General features: G+C 36.8%; 1 long non-coding RNA gene across 4 annotated transcripts in view; it reads right to left on the bottom strand.

The window, feature by feature from the left end:
• LOC134484457 (uncharacterized) overlaps window positions 1-18,978 on the bottom strand; it is a 74,857-nt gene that overhangs the window by 9,316 nt on the left and 46,563 nt on the right. For 3 of the 4 annotated variants that reach the window (XR_010061916.1, XR_010061914.1, XR_010061915.1), the window contains exon 2: window positions 15,947-16,001. This is a non-coding gene — a long non-coding RNA (uncharacterized LOC134484457). Of the gene's footprint in view, window positions 1-15,946; window positions 17,152-18,978 lie in introns of all 4 variants that reach the window. The other variant, XR_010061913.1, reaches the window with a different exon arrangement.

Here is an 18,978-nt window from a genome sequence, read left to right as displayed (position 1 = left end):
ACAATGGAATGAGAAACAATTTTTTTTCGGACAATGTTGTACCCCCAGTGTAGGAGAATGTGGGGAGGTATGGGGAGGCTGTGGGTGAGAGGTGAACTCCCTTATAGAAGGGTAGGGGGAAGGGTTAAGGGGCTTGTGGACTGGAAACCTGGAAAAGGGAATAACATTCGAAATGTAAACAGGAAATATCCAACAGTGAGAGAGAGAAAGAGTGAAGGAGAAAGAGAGAGAGAGAGAGAGAGGGAGAGAGAGAGAGAGAGAGAGAGAGAGAGGAGGAAGAATAAGAGGAAGAAGAAGAAGAAGAGGAAGAGGAAGAAGAAGAAGAAGAAGAAGAAGAAGAAGAAGAAGAAGAAGAAGAAGAAGAAGAAGAAGAAGAAGAAGAAGAAGAAGAAGGAATTGAAAGAGAAAGAAAAATAAACTTCCATACTTCCCCATTTCCTCTCTTCCTCAGCTGTTGTTTAGGCAGTCATGTTAGTAAGATGCTATAAGTGTAATTTCTGGTGTTACTTTGGAACACCATCTCATAGTATACTTTAATCTCTTACAATCTTCTTTCCCCTCTTCTGTAATGTTCCTCAGCCTTGAATCAAGTGACGTTTTATAGATAGATGCATTGAGACTGCACCTGAAATTTCTGTCCTGCATTTTGAAAGGCTGGGATTTTTACTGTGATCTTTGTTGCAGAGACTGTAATTAATTCTGTATATAAGGACACATGACTTTGATTGATGTTAGGTATGATACTGGCTTAAGTAAGTAAGGGACTGTATATACTCCCCCATAGTCACAGCTGCAATAGCCTTATATATGTGGCTAAATTACCATTACCATTCATGTTCATTGAACAGGACTTAAGCAAAATTAGAGAACTGTTGGCTATCACCAAGCTATTTATGCCACTGCACTGCCCTTATGTTTATCCTGTCATGTTGATCATTGTGTTTTACAGGTATGATGTGAACAATCACTTGAAACTGACAAGACTGGTGATTGTAATTATATGATATACTAGAAATTAGACCCGTGCCCGGCATATCTTTCTCTTTAATAGTTACTTTCTGATACTCAGGAGAATGTAAAAGTTAAACTTAGTCTTAAACTAACAAAAGGAAATTAAACTTTTCCTGCTATAGAGCATTTTTTAAATTAAGCAAAATAAATATTTACTTGATGTTGGGGAAATATAATTTAATAGTATAATCCAAACACCTTTTAAGTGATTAAAAGTCACATGTAGTTGGTAGCTGTCATACTTTGTAAAATTGGCATCAGGATTGTAAAGATGAAATATTCTCTGCTTTATGCAAATACATAGGAATAATGAGCAAAATTATGTACCAAGCTTCATGCTTTAGGTAAATAATTGCATTTATTCAATTGTATATAAGATTATATAATATTAGCTAGGTTTCAAGTGCATAATAATTATGATTAAATTATTAATTAGATATTAAAATAAGCATACTTGGGTTACCAAGTAAAATGGAAAATAAAATATATTAGAATAACCAAAAATATTTATTAAAAGCAAAATGATGAAAATATTGTTTACATAAAAGCAGCCTGGAGCTATATGTCACCTTAAAGTTTTATAGTGTGTTCCAGTGTGGTGTCCCAGCAGATAAAATTTCATGCCTTGAAAAACCAAGAACCTAAATTTGATACCTACACATATATGTTTTGAAGACTTCAATATTCACCACAACACCTGCACACATAAAAGGCTACACAGAATATTAATAATGAGACTAATGAGAACAGTAATAATAAGAAAAAGAAAAAAAACTATAGGAACATTTTAAATAAATAATATATTGTATTGGTCTCAAAATAGGAAATTAAACACATTTTCTTAGTACATTAACTATTCAAAGAAAAACTAACTGGCTTTTACTTCATTCTATATGAAAGCAAAAACACATGAGATCGATTGTGCAGAGGACAGAAACAGACACTTATCCAAGGTTCTATAAGAAAAATTGGAAAGATCTACTGTATAATATTAACATATTTAATCAAACACATCTTACAATGATAAAGGAAAGAAAACTGGAAAAAATAATGGCTGAGTGTAGTCTCAGCACCTAGAATGTGCCAAGATGTCTCAAATACAAAGACACCAGAAATACATGAGAAAATGATAAATAGGTTGATTTTATTATGCAATAAGTATTGTAATATTAGCTTAGTGGTTAAGAGCACTTATACTCTTAAGAGCAAACACATTCAGTTTCCAACATCCACGAAGCCACTTGCAACCAGCTGTAAAAGCAGCTCCAGGGGATCTGACATCTCCTGGTCTCCCCAGGTGCCTGTGTCCATGTGCACAAATCTATTCATACGCATTCACACATAACAGATCACTCAAATAAAAAAGATTCATGAATGTATTTTCTGCACATATTATGAATAGTAAGCATTCTACATATGCAAACACAATTGCTACAATATAATAAGAAAGAAGACAATTCGCAAATAGTATGAAGAGTAAATTAAGGATTAAAGCTTACACAGTTCAGTAAGGATAAAATGTTAAACTTCACTATTGAATTGCAATGTGGATGTTAAAAAAATCTAACATTTGAATTTATGAGTAAAACTATTTTATAAATTATTTTATTTAAATACATTCCTTCCATTGTACAATCTCCTTGTCCCCTCACACAGTTACTCATCCCATTCCACCTCTTCCTTCCCTGACTCCAAGACGATGTTCCCCAGATTCTGCCAGGCCCCATAATCCCTGGGGCCTCAAAACTCTCAAGGATTAGGTCAGACCAGGCAGTCGTCAGCTATACATGTGTCAGGGCATCAGAGCAGATAGTGTATGCTGCCTGGTTGTTGGCTCAGTGTCTGGGAGATATCAACAGTCCAGAATAGTTGAGACTGCTGGTCTTCCTATAGAGGTTGCCCCCCACTTCAACTTCATCAATCCTTCCCCTAATCCAACAACTGACAGAAATCAGAGACTGATACCGTTTTAAAATATATGTATCATTTAATTTTGAATGGTACACTATGGGTTCTTTCACAAAAAATTGATAGCATTATGTATTTATCATAGTCTTCAGAGATGGAAATTTGGCAGTATTTATACAAGTATTTCATTACTTTACAGCATTGAGATCATTCCAACAATGTGTTTTGTAATTTAAACAAAATATATTGTAAATAATCACCACTGAGTACAGTGCCAAAGTCAGTGTCCATGCTGATTTTCTGTAGCGAACCTTACTTAATGAAAATGAAAATAATCTGAATGCCACAATTAGGTTATTATTTAAACAAATGAGTAATCTACCATTTATTAAATGCATGATATTCCATAAAGAAATTCCTCATGCACATGTATTCAAGATATATTGTTAAATGAAAAACAAATGAGAGAATATTGCATTATGTAATTAAACTTTATAAACAGAAGATTAACATATATTCTATAATTTTGTCAATGTAGAGTAAACCTGATACAAGAGCATGGGAGGCAGTAGACAGAACACTGGGAGTTCTAGGTCATTTTGAGCTACACAATGAGATCCAATTTTAAAAACAAATAGATCTGATTTGAAAGAATATCTGCCAAACCGATCTTAGTGGTTACATTTGGAAGTTTTAAGAAAGCAAGTTATTCTTTGACAATTCCATACATGCACAACACATGTATGGAAGCCCACTACACTCCCAATATCTTATCTTCCCCAACCAAAATATCCTCTTTAGACCAAATCCCCTCAGCACATGCATATCTTTTATTTTTCTTTCATGACCCCCTGGATTTAACCTGAGTCACTTCTGTGAAAAAGACCATGAAGCTATACACTTAACAACTGGTAAGACACCAGTGGCTACATCATTTTCTATTCTCCAACACTTCGCTTAGTTCCTTTGAATAGGCAGGGTCAATATTATATAGGGTCTGTTCAGATAGATGTAAGAATTCTGAGTTCCTGAGTGCCACAACTGTATCAAGCTCAGAAGACAGCACCTAACAGATTTCCTTACCTATTAATTAGCCCTTGAAAGAGGCCAAGCCCTGCATATCACCTTATCTCTACACTGGAAGTTATCTCCGGTGGATAATCATTTGAAAATGAAAATTTAGTTTTCTCCAAGGGAATCTCACTGGGTAACCAAACTAATTTTAAGGGTAGAATTCGTATAAAGAAATAAGGGAACTGAACAACATCTTTGGGGGATCCTTGTCTCATAATATGACAGGAGTTTTTATTCGGAATGTCTTTTTCCTTTTGTTATTTATTTATTTATTTATTTATCTATTAATTTTTACTCTGTATGTTTTGTGTATATATTTTTTCCTGGTTTTCTGTTTCCATGAAATACCTGATTGTGTGAATGGAAATCTGTGTCTCTGTGTCTGTATCAGATTCTTGTAGCCTGCATTGGCTCTTTTCTATCTGTTGTTTTGTTCTATTCAAATTCATGAACTTTCATTTTATTTTTATCCCTTAGATGACTGTTTGTTTTCTAGTGAGAGTCAGAAGAATGTAGATACAGATGACTGGAGAGGAATAGAAGAAGGAGGGAATAGAGGAAAGGGAAATCATAATTCAAATACATTGCATGAAAAAGTCAAATTTTAAGAAAAGAATTTTAAAAAACATACTTTCTAGTGCCTGTCTGCCCACTTTTCTCAAAGGCTTAACAAATTTTATATTAAAAGTTAATAAAAATATTTTAAACCCTTTCCAAGGCAAGGAAAATTATTTGTTTACAGCCAATCTGGAACTACAACTATGGGAGTGAAGCTTCTGTAGAGTTGCAATATTGCAATAGGAAATTCTTTAAATGCTTTCAGAGATATTAATCCACGGAAGTCCAGTGGGAGTTTCACATGATGGATGTTAGAAATTTTCAATGGGAAGATATACATTTTCGATACTTCAGTTTTCATGAAACTCTTCAAGATCAAATTAAATGTATGGGATACAATCAAGGAAGAGGTATGATCCTTTGAAATTTTCACAATTAACCCAAATAATACTAAAATACCATTAATAATTCAGAATATATTGTAGCCTAAGCCCACATCAGCATGACAATTAAGAAATAGAAGTAGATGTGTATCAGTGGATAAAAGCTGTTTCTGGAGAGGCACTACTTTATTTCTGGGACAATTTCACTTCGTTGGTTAAATTAAAGTTTGATAATGAAGGCCTTGCTGTAAAAGATCATTCTCTCTCAACAGGAATTTCAAACCCTGATGTACAGCACGCTAGCATTTCAATCAATCATCTGAAGAAACCTTGATAATGTCTTTATAACATTAAAATAACTGTACAGGAGTTAGTGTTAATCAACATCTCTTCTTCAAGCAAAATACTTCTCATTTCATCCTTTGGTGTAACAAGATTCCAAATTCAATTTCATGTAAATTAGATGAAGATGATGATGTTGATGTTGATGATGGTGGTGGAGGGGGTGGTGGTGTTGGTGGTGGTGTTGGTTGTGGTGGTGAATATGATGAAGAAGTCAAAAACGATCTTTTGGGACAGAGAACAAAGCCCATACTATATTCAGTGTTTTTCCTATCTTTATTGTGTCTAGGATCGAGAGTGAAAAATAATCTATTGTAAGTGCTATGTTGGGAAGGAAGAGGTTTAAGCTCATCAATAGCCCACTATCCATTACAAGAGAAAGCAAATTTGTCCTGAGAAATATATATATATATATATATATATATATATATATATATATGTGTGTGTGTGTGTATATATATATGTATATATGTGTATATATGTATATATATATATATATACATGAAACCCTTACCATAACCATAGCAATGAATCAATTTAATTATGTGAGGCAGCAAATTGCCTTTCAGAGTTTAGCTAATTAATATAAAGTGATCATGTACAGAGTGCACTCCCTGGCTGTCAGGACCAAAGCCCATGAATTTTAGATCTTGTTGTCCTAGGATTTTAAAAGTGAATGACATAATTGATGGCAATGTGCAACTCTAAAAGTCTTACTATATAAGTCACAGAGACACCATAATATATGCTGATTATCAGGTTAGAACTTTTATATTCATAAGTATTTGGAGATTCAAAGAGTAAAATTGTTGAGGTTAAGAACAGGGCATTTTTAGGTTTGCATTTCAATCTCTAGTGTGCAGTTTGGTTTTTGTGGATCATTACACAGTGTTTCATTTTATTTTATTTGAACAGGTGATATAAGTTAACTGTACAGATTAATGAGTCTCAGTTTGATATTTCCATAATGCAGACAGCATGCACTGAACTAATGTAACTACATTTTTTCACTGAATATTCTGCAACTTACAAAAAGTTAGGATTCTCCATTCTATTTTTGGGCAAAAAATGACTTCCATAGGATATAAAAATCCTTAATATATTTTCAGAACTTTTTCCTTATTTTAGAATTTTATTTATTCTTCACACACGAATACAATGTACCTTGATCACACCGATCCTTAACTTGGTTCTACTCTCTCTGGATTCATTCCATTTCCAGCTTCATGTTCTTTATATTTTCCTGTTTTATTTTTTTTATAATCTATTGGTTCACTGATTACTGCCTGTTGGGATCTTCCCTAATTCATTGTCTTAACTGTGTACAGGACTTGTGCATACGACTGTAGATGCAGTGAGTCCATTGGTCCAACAACTGTTTCATCTATAGATGTCACGGTTGGATCCTCTCACTCCCCAATTTGGCCTTCTCCTTTTCTGCTGTTTCCCCATCCTTATGCTCAGCTTTCTTCTTCTCATGGTCTTAGCACTTATATAAGTTACACAGATCAACAGTAATTACTGCACAGTACACCTATACATTTCTCTGACCACAGATCATTAAAAGTAGTAATGTATGGATAAAAACAGTTAGTATTGGAAGGCAGTATAACAACATGGCCATTTAGCAAAACAGGAATAGTAGGATCCTCTCTATGGCCATGTGAGCCATGGGGAAAATGTGACCGTGTTTACAACATGACATCTGACTTTCCTTCTATAGTAGAGGCTTCAAAGTCAAACAAACAGCAGTTGGCCATTTTCATAAAATTTATATAATTGTCTTCATATTTCTGGATTTTCAACTGGCACAATGATAACTAGTTTCATCAATATCCATGCCAATGATATAATTTTGCTCTTTTGATGGTTAAAAAAAAGGTCTGGTGCCTATATAAATTATTTTTCATATTTTGTAACATGGATATTTTGAACAGTGAGAAGGTAAATACAGTCATGGAGTTATACCTGGAATAGACATATTCCTCAAGGTACATATTCCTTCAGTGTTACTATTGAATCACAAATAATTTCAGTTTTCAGTTTTATATTAATTTCTTTAGTAGCTATATTGAATTTTAGATCCAACAAACATATACCAGGGTTCTTTGTTCCAGCAACACTATTCAAACACTGTCATTTGTATTTGTATTTCATCAACGATTTGTGGGTTTAGTAATTTTCATATAATTTTTGATAATTACTGTGCCATTATTTTAAGCATTTAATCAACCATATTGCATATTTAATTGCATTACTTTATTTCTGATGAATAAGGTATTTTGTGTCTTATAGATATGATCCATACATCAGATAAAGAGCCAGTAAAGTTTCTCCATCGTTATTTAGTTGGTATCTCTTAATGACACTCCATTGTGAACATGTGCCATATTTTCTGTATCCATTCTTCTGTTGATAAGCATCTAGGTTCTTTCCAGCTTCTCCTATTATAAATAAGGCTGCTATGAACATAGTGGAGCACGTGTCTTTGATACATGTTGGGGCATCTTTGGATATATGCCAAAGAGAGGTGTAGTTGGGTCTTCAGATAAATCAATGTCCAATTTTCTGAGGAACCTCCAGACTGATTTCCAGAATTGTTGTTCCAGTCTCCAATCCCACCAAAAATGGGGGGTGTTCCTTTTTTTCCACATCCTCGCCAGGATTTGCTATCAGCTGAGTTTTTGATCTAAGCCATTCTGACTGGTGCGAGGTGAAATATCAGGGTTGTTTTGATTTGCATTTACCTTATGACTAAAGATGTTGAACATTTCTTTAGGTATTTCCCTGCCAATCGATATTCTTCAGATGTGAATTCTTTATTTTGCTCTGAACCCCATTTTTCAATAGGGTTCTTTGTCTCCCTGCCGGCTAACTTCATGTATTCTTTGAATATTTTGGATATACACTCTCTATCTGTTATAGGATTAGTAAAGATCTTTTTCCAATCTGTTGGTTGCCATTTTGTCTTAACAACAATGTCCTATGCCGTACAGAAGCTTTGCAATTTTATGTGATCACATTTGTCAATTCTTGATCTTAGAGCATGAGCCATTTTTGTTTTATTCAGGAAATTTTCTCCAGTGCCCATGTGTTTGAGATACTTACCCAATTTTCTTCCCTTAGTTTGGGTGTATCTGGTTTGATGTGGAGGTCCTTGATCTAGTTGGACTAAAGGTTTCTACAGGGCAGTAAGTATGGATCAATTTGCCTTCTTCTACATGCTGACCTCCAGTTGAACCAACACCATTTGCAGAAAATGCTATCTTTTTTTCCATTGGATGGATTTGGCTCCATTCTCAAAAGTGACCATGGGTTCATTTCTGGGTCTTCAATTCTATTCCACTGGTTTATATGCCTGACTCTGACTTAAAGCCATATGGTTTTTATCACTATTGCTCTGTAATACTCCTTGAGTTCAGGGATAGTGATTCCCAGGGAAGTCCTTTTATTGTTGAGGACAGTTTTAGCTATCCTGGGTTTTTTTTTTCCAGAAGAATTTATGAATTGTTCTGTCTAACTCCATGAAGAATTGGACTGAAATTTTGATGGGGATTGGAATGAATCTGTAGGTTGCTTTTGGTATAATTGCCATTTTTTCTATATTAATCCTGCCAGTCCATGAGCATTGGAGATCTTTCCATTTTCTGAAATCTTTTTCACTTTCTTCGGAGACATGATGTTCTGCTCATGTGCTTATATCTTTTACTTGCTTGGATAAAGTCACCCTGAGATATTCTATATTATTTGAGGCTATTTTGAAGGGTGTCATTTCCCTAGTTTCTTTCTCCGCTTGTTTAGCTTTTGTGCAGAGTTATTTTTATCCCCAGGCCCTTTGCTGAAATTGTTTATCAGGCTTAGTAATTCTCTTGTGGAACTTTTGAGGTCACTAAGTATACTATCATATCATCTGCAAAGAGTGCTATTTTGACTTCTTCCTTTCCAAACTTTATCCCTTTGACCTACTTTAGTGTCTGCTTGCTCTGACTAAGACGTCTAGAACTGTATTGAATAAGTTGTGAGAGAGTGGGCAGCCTTGTCTAGTCCCTGATTTCAGTGTGATTGCTTTAAATTTCTCTCCACTTAGTTTAATGTTAGCTATGTATTTGCTGTATATATTTAGGTATGGGCCTTAAATATCTGTCCTTTCCAGGACTTTTATCATCAAGGGATGTGGAATTTTTTCAAAATCTTTCTCAGCATCTAATGAAAGGATCATGTGGTTTTCATCTTTGAGTTTCTTTATGCACTGGATTAGATTGTTGGTTTTCTGTATTAAAGCATCCCTGCAAGTCTGGGATGAATCCTACTTAATCATAGTGTATTATTGTTTAAAGTGATGTAGGATTAGGTTTGCAAGAATTTCTTTGAGTATTTTTGTGTCGATATTGGTAAGAGAAATTGGTCTGAAGTTCTCTTTCTTTGTTGGGTCTTTCTGTGTTTTAGTTATTACAGCAATTGTGGCTTCATGAAAGCAATTCGGTAGTACTCCATCTTTTCAATTTTATGGAATAGTTTGGACAGTATTGTTATGAAAACTTCAGTGAATTTTGGATGCATTTCTGCATTAAACCTATCTGATACTGGACTCTTTTTGGTTGGGAGAGTTTTGATGATTGCTTGTATTCCTTTGGGAGTTATGAGTTGTTCAAATGGTTTATCTTTTCCTGATTTAGCTTTGGTACCTAGTATTTGTCTAGGAAATTGTTCTTTTTCTCCAGATTTTCAAGTTTTGTTGAACATAGGCTTTTGTAGTAGATTGATTTTTTTTTAAATTTCCTCTGATACTGCTGTTAAGTCTCCCTTTTTAATATTTGATTTTGTTATTTTGGACACTCTCTGTATCCTCTGTTTAGTCTGGCTATGGGTTAATATATACTGTTGATTTTCTCAGAGAGCCAGGTATTGGTTCTGTTGATTCATTGTATAGTCCCTTTTTTTCTACTTGGTTGATATCAGCTCTGTGTTTTATTATTTCCTGACTTCTACTCCTCCTGGGTGTATTTGCTTCTTTTTAATCTAGAGGTTTTAGGTGTGCTGTCAAGCTGCTGATGTATCCTCTCTCCTGTTTCTTTCTGCAGGCACTCAGAGATATGAGTTTTCCTCTTAGAACAGCTTTCATTGTGTCCCAAGAGTTTGGGTGTATTGTACCTTCATTTTCATTGAATTATAAGAAGTCTTTAATTTCGTCCTTTAATTTTTCCTTGACCACGTTATCATTGAGTAGTGCATTATTCAACTTCCATGTATATGTGGGTGTTCTTTCCCGATTGTTTTTGAAGAACAGCCTTAGCTCATGGAAGTCTGGTAGAGGGCATGGAATTATTGCTATATTTCTGTATCCTTTGAGGCCTGCTTTTTGACTGATTATATGATCAGTGTTGGAGAAAGTGCCATGAGGTGGTGAGAAGAATGTATTTCCTTTTGTTTTGGATAGAATGTTCTCTAAATATCTGTTAAGTCCATTTGGTTTATACCTTCTGTTAGTCTCTCTATGTATCTGTTTAATTTCTCTTTCCGTGATCTGTCCAGTGGTGAGAATGGGGTGTTGAAATCTCATACTCTTATTATTTGCAGTACCATATGTTCTTTGACTTTAGTAAGGTTTCTTCTTTGTATATAGGTGACCTTGTATTTGGAGCGTAGATATTTATGATTTCGAGTTCATCTTGGTGGATTTTTCCTTTGATAAATATGAAGTGTCCTTCCTTATGCTTTTGGATGACTTTCGGTTGAAAGTTGATTTTATATGATATTAGAATGGCTACTCCAGCTTGTTTCTTCAGACCATTTCCTTGGAAAGTTTTTTTCCAGTCTTTTCCTCCGATGTAGTGTCTGTCTTTGTCTCTGAAGTGTGTTTCCTGTAGTGCAACACGCTGTGTCCTCAATACATATCCAGTGTGTCAATCTGTGTATTTTTAGTGGGTAATTGAGTCCATTGATGATGAGAGATATTAAAGAATAGTGATGGTCACTTTCTGTTATTTTCATGATTGGAGATTAAAAAATGATTGTGTGCTTCTCTTATCTTTGTTTTGTTGTGAAAAGATTAATTTCTTGCTTTATCTATGATTTTACTTGCCTCCTTGTTTTTGGGTTTGCCAGTTAGGGTCCTTTGTAGGACTGGATATGTAGAAAGATATTCTGTAATTTGGTTTTATCATGGAATATTTTGGTTTCTCCATCTATGTTAATTAGGAGTTTTGCTGGATACAGTATCCTGGGATGGCGTTTTTGTTCTCTTAGTGTCTGTGTGACACCTATCCAGGATCTTCTGGCTTTCATAGTATCTGTTGAGAATTCTGTTTTAATTCTGATAGGTCTGTCTTTATATGTTACTTGACCTCTTCCGTTACTGCTCTTAATATTTTTATTTGTTTTTCGATTTTGGTGTTTTGACTATTATTTGATGGGATGATTTCCTTTTCTGGTCCAATCTATTTGGAGTTTTGTCGGCTTTGTGTATGTTTATGGGCATCTCTTTCTTTAGATTAGGGAAGTTTCTTTCTATAATTTTGTTGAATATATTACTGTCCCTTGATGTTGACAGTCTTCACTCTCTTCTATACCTGTTAAGCTTAGGTTTGATCTACACATTGTGCCCCGCATATCCTTGATGTGTTGGGCTAGCTGCTTTTCCATTTAAATTATCTTTGACAGTTGTGTCAATGATTTTTATTGAATCTTGTGCTCCTTAGATTATGTCTTCAATCTCTTTTATCCTGTTGGTGATTCTCGCATCTGTGACTCCTGGTCTCTTTCCTAGGTTTTCCATTTTCAGGGTTGTCTTCCTTGTGCTTTCTTTATTGTTTTTATTTCTATTTTTAACTCCAGGGTGGTTTTGTATATTTCCTTCTCCTGTTTTCAGTTTTTCCAGTAGTTCTTTAAGGTACTTTTGAGTTCACTCTTTCAGGGATTCTACTTGTTTACTTCTGTATTTTCTATTGTCCTTTATATTCTTAAAGGAGTTATTTATGACCTTCTTAACACACGCCCCCATCATGATAAAATGTGAATTTAAATCTAGATCTTGCTTTTGTTTAGATATACACTGTTTGTTTTGATGGGAGAATTGGGTTCTGTTGTGCCTAAGTAGTCTTGTTTTCTGTTGCTTGTGTTCCTGACTAGCCATCAGGTTGTCTCTGGAGCTAGCTTCTCTTGGTCTTTCCGGCGGTGGTTGACCGCCCTGTAGGCTTGTGTGTCAGGATTGCTATAGACCTGTTTTCCTGTTTTGTTTTACCCAGTTATAGGAACAAAGTATTCTGTTCTCAGGCATGTAGTTGCTCCTGTCCACTCCCTTTCATCTTTCCCTGTGGGTGGGAACAAGAAGAAAATCCCCATACTTCTCATAGGTCCCACTGTAGGTTGGGGACACTGATGGCACAAAATGTTTTCCTCTTGAGTCAGGAATCTTGGAAGAGTGTAGTCCTCTCTGGTTTCCCAGGAGTGTCTGCTTCTCTGAAGGTCTAGTTCCCCCACACTCAGGATTTTGGTACAAGGAGCTGTTTGACCAGTTCAGTTCAGATCCAGGCACAGTCTGGAACATGGTGCTCCTTTAGATTTACTCCTCCTATATTCCTGTGTCCAGAGGCACTAGGCAGTTTTGTCTTGGGCTAGAGGTGTGGGCAATGGTGGGCAGAAGTGGCAGTCTCTGTTCATTGTACGCTTGGTATTGCCCATACTCCTGGGTGATCAGCTCTCTTTCCCACAGCATCTAGAATCAGGGAGTTCTGGGCCAGGACCACAGAAGTTCAGGAGCCTGCAAGAAACTGGAACTGCCTGGTCCCAGGGCAGTTCTTCCTTTGTGTGTCCTGAGACCACAACTCAGCTCACTTCGAGCAGAAAAGTTTGATTCACCTCTTGTCTCATGCCTGAAGTTGCTCGTTGGGCTGACTTGCAGTTTTCCATGAAGGCTGCAACCAAAATTGTTCTGCCCCTCCGGCCCCTAGGTCCCTATTAACAGAAGGCCCAGATGGAGCTAGGTGTTTTTTTCTTGAGTCAGGACTGTGAGCAGAGTTCTCAGGGGTTTCTGTCCCTCTGACAGTCTAAGACTTCCTCAACCCACACGAGATTAGGGTGTAGAATAATGTTAGGACCAGTTCAGATACAAGTGCAGTTTGGACTGCAGGGCTCCTGAAGCTTGACTACTCCTATATTCATGTGTCCAGTGGCACTCTGCAGTTTCCTCTTGGGCTAGGAATGTGTGCACCGGTGGTCAGAAGTGGCAATCTCTCCTTCCCTGTGGTCTCAGTATTGCCCACTCTTCTGGGTGATCAGCTCTCTGTCCCACAGAGTTTCCAAAGGAGTTTCAAATGTTCATTCCCTATTCTATAGGTCTCCAGTCTTTCCAATTCTCCTCCAAAGTGTATTGGAAAAGACCCTTCTGTTCAAGGGGAGTACAACAGTTCCCATCAGACAAAGAGGGCTGCAAAAGTTCTCTTAAAGGTAATCTCTGTGATTTCTCATATTCCACAAATGGATTAAATCCTGCCCTGTCTCCACATGAGACTTTACTATCTTGGCCAGCTGCCAAAGCAGGGAACAGAGCCAAGTCCAGTCACAAAGACAGACAAAGATGCCTCCCATCTCCACCAAAGTGCTTTATGCAATCTACTTCGGGTAAAATGAGTTTGAAACCTGATTCTGCTGACAAAGGGAATTTCAGAACTTCCCTATTAAAACAAGAGGACCTTCAATGTCCTATACTATTAAAAATGGGCTTAAATAATCACTTATGGTCCAAGGGGGACAAAATCCCCAAGTGAACCTCATAACACACATACCAGCCCAAGCAGAGACAAAATTTTCTGCATTTACACCATTAGTTCAAGGACCACTGCCAGTTTCAGAAGGGGCTCTTGAGAATTCCAAACCCATGTAAGATGTGTTAGAAAATTCTGAGTCCACCCAAGGAACTCTTACGCCTTCCGAACATAAAAAATATGTTCTAGCACCCTCACCATTTCCCCTTGTACTGCAAATGTCCCTATACAACAGAGAATTATTCAAATATCTTCTACCACTGAAAAGGACCCACGTAACTTGTCATTAGACTCAAAAGAGCCAGGTTTATCACAACACACAGTCAATGAGCCATGCAGGCTCCATATTTATACAATGTGCAGAGAAGATAAAACATCTCCTACATCCTCAGGGGACTCTAGGTCATTTTGTCCTGAACGGAGAGGTTCCAAAATTTTCCACATATAAATCAGAGATGCTAGAATTTCGCAAAACTGAGCAGTATTCTCTGAGTAGTACTCTATCTCATAAAGATTCTGTGAGACAAGAAACATCTACAAAAGAAGTTCTACCCACAGCCACATCTTTAGGATTGACTTGTGGATTGGACACATGTGCAAAAGATGTTCTAGGACATATTCCATCTGTAGAGAAGGTTATGGATCGAACCATATGTGAACCAGGAGTGGTGGAACATGATACGCAAACACCAGTTCTGTAGCATCCCCGATATCTGAGGAAAGGGATTCCTTGGATTCCATTAGTGCAAAAGAATACATATGACCTCCGCAAACTTCACAGGAGTCTATAGAACTTCCTTATCTCCTCAAGATTAGCCATCTTCCCCAACTACAGAAGATGCTACACACTCTTCCAAATATGCAGAAAGGGTTGCCTGTCCTTCTTTATACCCACAAGCAGACCCAGAACATCTGTAAAATATTTCAATGGCTCTGCACTTTTCCTTACCTTCTGAAGGGGCCTTGGAACCTGTTTTGCCTATCAAGCAGGCTAGGGAAACTGACTCTTCTATACGAAAGTCTGTTTCCTCTTCTCTAGCAAAAGAAATTTTTCTTGGAACTTCCTCAATTAGTCAACAATATGTAGAAACATCCTTATCTGCTCATGAGTCTCTCAGCCCTCTCACATATGCCCATGATGCTGTAGGAGAGGTCTCACCTTCAGAGGTAGCTCTAATACCTACACCCCATTTTGATGTCAGTCAGGATTTCTAAACATGTACAAGGTACATTAAGACCTTCCTCATCTGAGAAGGATGTCTTAGGATCTACTGCATCTGAACAGCATGCTTTACAACTATCCCCATCTACCCAAATAGATTTCTTTCACATGTCCACTCTGGGCAGAAATACTCGACATTCTCCCTCTACCAAAATGGACGACAGGCATCCAGTTTCTAGAAACAGTGGTTTAAGGTTTGTTCCTTCTGATGGAGTCTTGAAAAATTTCTCCTCTAAGGAAGACAGTTTCAACCTTCCCCCTTCTGCCAAAAGAAATCTTGTGCTATCTTCTTCTGCAAAAGAGACACCAAAAGCTACAACTACTCCTCAGGTGAGTCCCACACATTCTCCATCTGTCCAAAGGGCCATGGAATTTTCAAAAAATGATGAAGGAAATGTGGAAAGTTACCAATCCTTTCAAGGGAATGCTGGACATCTCATGTCGTCCAAAGATGCTCACAGTGATTTGTTATTGTGCAAATTAGACTTCAAAAATACAAAATCCTTTTATATTTCCAAAGGTCTGAAGGAATATCCACATCAAAAAAAATCATTTGGACCTTATGCCATTAGCCCATGCATCTAAAAATCAATCTGGCTCTAGCACTCTTCCTGGAAAACATTGACCACCAGCCATACAACCCTCAGGACAATTGAAATCTAAAAAGGGGTATCTAGAAACTTTACCATCTGCCCAAAAGTCTTTAGGATGTTCAGCAACTTCTCCAAGAGCTCGGTGCACCTAGAGAACAACATAACTAGAGTCATCTTCCCAGGGTATTTTCCCAAGAACCACATATTTCTTCTTTTATTTTATATCAAGACAGAAGGCCAGATTCCTTCTCCCCATCTCTGATCTCTTCATCCTATCTGTTCTCCATTCCAAATGGCTCTTTACTCCGAATTAGAGGCCAAATAGTAAACCATAGATATATAGGAGGAATATCTGGGAGGTAGTTTCTGTCAAGATAAACCTTGGGATGTCACAGAGGAAGCAGGTGTTCTCCAGGAAGCAAGAGATTTTTCATGGAGGGCCTAATGATGATGTCACTGAGAAGTGCCATGGCCTATCTGCTGAACAGCTTTCCTTACATTGACCAGATTTGGAGGTGCCCTCTCCAGGAGTGTTTCCTGTGACACAGTAGAAATCTTTACATGCTACATCTCTCTAAAGCTGGAGACTTCTCTCTTCTTCATTAGTGATCACATGCTCTGAATGAAGAAAGTTATTCAGGGGTTTGTCATGGGTAGAAAAGATCTAGGAACAAGGAAGGAAGGAGATTCTACTCAAGATTTAATTTACTCCAATTTCCAACCTTCTGACATAAATTTCAATTCCCTAGGTTTAATCTGTTTCCTCGTTGCCACTATTTTCCCTACAGACCTTTAATTGAGTGAATATTGTGCTACATTTTCTGACTGGAAATTCATGGACCGGGGGCATCATTTATGTTCCTGCATGTGTATTCAAGAATTTCATTTTTCCAATTCCATTTTTGCAATGAATTTGTCAACAAATGGGGCCCACTTGTAGAGTGAATATAAGAGTGGAAATATAGTGTACCTACTTCAAATGATCAACTCCCAAATCCTTATTTTATCTATAAATTACCAGACATCAGTTAAGCAAAGGACAGCATGGACTATAGAATTTGGTTCTGTAGTTCTATTATATATCCTTTCTCTAATATCAACCTTCCTGTTTGTCCAGGGAAAGACTTGAGAATTTTGGATGTTTTACCATGATTCTTTCTTCAGGCCAAACATTATTTTCTGGGTGATGGGCAGCAAGAGGAATGGCTTGAGGTCCAGTGAAACCTCAACTTCAGTAGGTTATGAGAACAGGAGGGAGTCTATTTGGCATTGTCATTTGTGGATCATATATTCTTGACCTAGTTAGGCACAATCCATGTAACTATTCCATCAAAAATCGTAGTTGTAGGAGCCAACAAAAGTATATATAAGTATAAAAGTATATATAAAGTATATATATGATAGATAGATAGATATAGATATAGATATAGATATAGGTATAGATATATATAGAAATAGGTATAGATATAGATATAGATATAGATGATATAGATATAGTTATAGATATAGATGATATATATACATATGTATAGATATAGATGATATAGATTTAGATATAGAGATAGAGATAGATAGAGATAGAGATAGAGATAAAGATAGAGATAGATAGATATAGATAGATATAGATATATAGATATACCAGGCACCAAAACTAGATACGATGATTGAAGCTAAGAAGATCATACTGCCAGGAACTGGATATAGATCATTCATGAGAGAACCAGCTAGAGCATGTCAAATACAGAAGTGAATGTTAGTGGCAAACCAAAGAACTGAAAATGGACCTCTTTTTTTAAGATGATAAGAAAGGATTACAACTGAATGGACTTTCAACCCCATAAGAACAACAATTCAACTAAGTAGAGATTTCTGGTACTAAACCAATATTCAAAGACTGGGCATAGACAGACCTATGGCTCCAACTGCATAGGTAACAGAGTATGGTCTTGTCTCCTTCCCAATGGAAGGAGAAGCCCTTGCTCCTCCCTAGGTTTGCCTCCCAATTCAAGGGAATGTCAAGGTACAGTAAGGGGGGTTATAGAAGAAGGTTAGTGGGACTGTTTAGGGATCTCATGGACAGGAACCTGGGATAAAAAATAACATTTGAAATGTAAATATAAAAATATCCAATTAGGAAAAGTAATAAAAATTGCTTAAAAAATATAAAATATGACAGAAAAAGAAAAGTTAACTGCCAGCTAATCATACCTATTGACTCAGAAATCTAAAGGGTAACTGTCAGGGAATGGTAAGCAGAGTAATACTAGTGGATAGACTGAGATGATGAAATCTCAAATAGAAGCACTTCTCTCTCCCAGTTATCAGTGTCAGACCCAAACTTCACTATAGGAATCCAAAGCAAGGAGGACTGTACTCTGAGCTGAGGACACAATACTTGTCTTTCCCTTCTTCCTTAGGACATTTCTCTTCTGGGAAAAACTAAAAGCCATGAGCTCTCACAGAACAACTGGGCCCTTTCCAACACCTGGATTTTGGAATAAAGAAATGAATGATATAACTCTCTGACATCAAGGAAACATAACAAGCAGGGATGTCCAGATGCTTCTGGGAAGCCCTCAGTTCCTGATTCCCTTATGTTAAGATTAAGGTAAAGGCTATCTCTTCAGCAAACCAAGTCAACCCCTAAACAGGGCTCACTGAGCTTTCCACTGGACCAAGTATTTTTTTTTATTTTTATTTTTTTATACAAATACACTCCCAATTGGCTCTTTATTCTGAATTGAAGGCCAATTATGAAACCCTGGAGGTACTGAAGGAATATCCAAGAGTCTGTTGCTGTCAGCACAACACTTGTGACATCACAGAAGAAGTTAGGGCTCTCCAGGATACAAGAGTTTTTACACGGAGGGCCTAATGATGATGTAACTGAGAATTGCCATAGCCTACCTGTTAAACGATTTTTTTACATTGACCAGATCTGGAGGTGCAATTTCCAAGAGTGTCTCCTGTGACACAGTAGAAACCTTTACATATTCATCTCTCTAAAACTAGAGACTTCTCTCTGCTCATTAGTGGGTACACATGCTCTGAATAGAGATAGTTTCTTAGGGGCTTGGCATGGGTAGAAAATATCTAGGAACAAGGAGTGAAGGAGATTCTTCTGG

The sequence above is a fragment of the Rattus norvegicus genome, chromosome Y (assembly GCF_036323735.1).
Source record: "Rattus norvegicus strain BN/NHsdMcwi chromosome Y, GRCr8, whole genome shotgun sequence".
NCBI classification, from domain to species: Eukaryota; Metazoa; Chordata; class Mammalia; order Rodentia; family Muridae; genus Rattus; species Rattus norvegicus.
The sequence above is the reverse complement of the archived record's forward strand: the minus strand, read 5'-3'. Positions and strand labels throughout refer to the sequence as shown.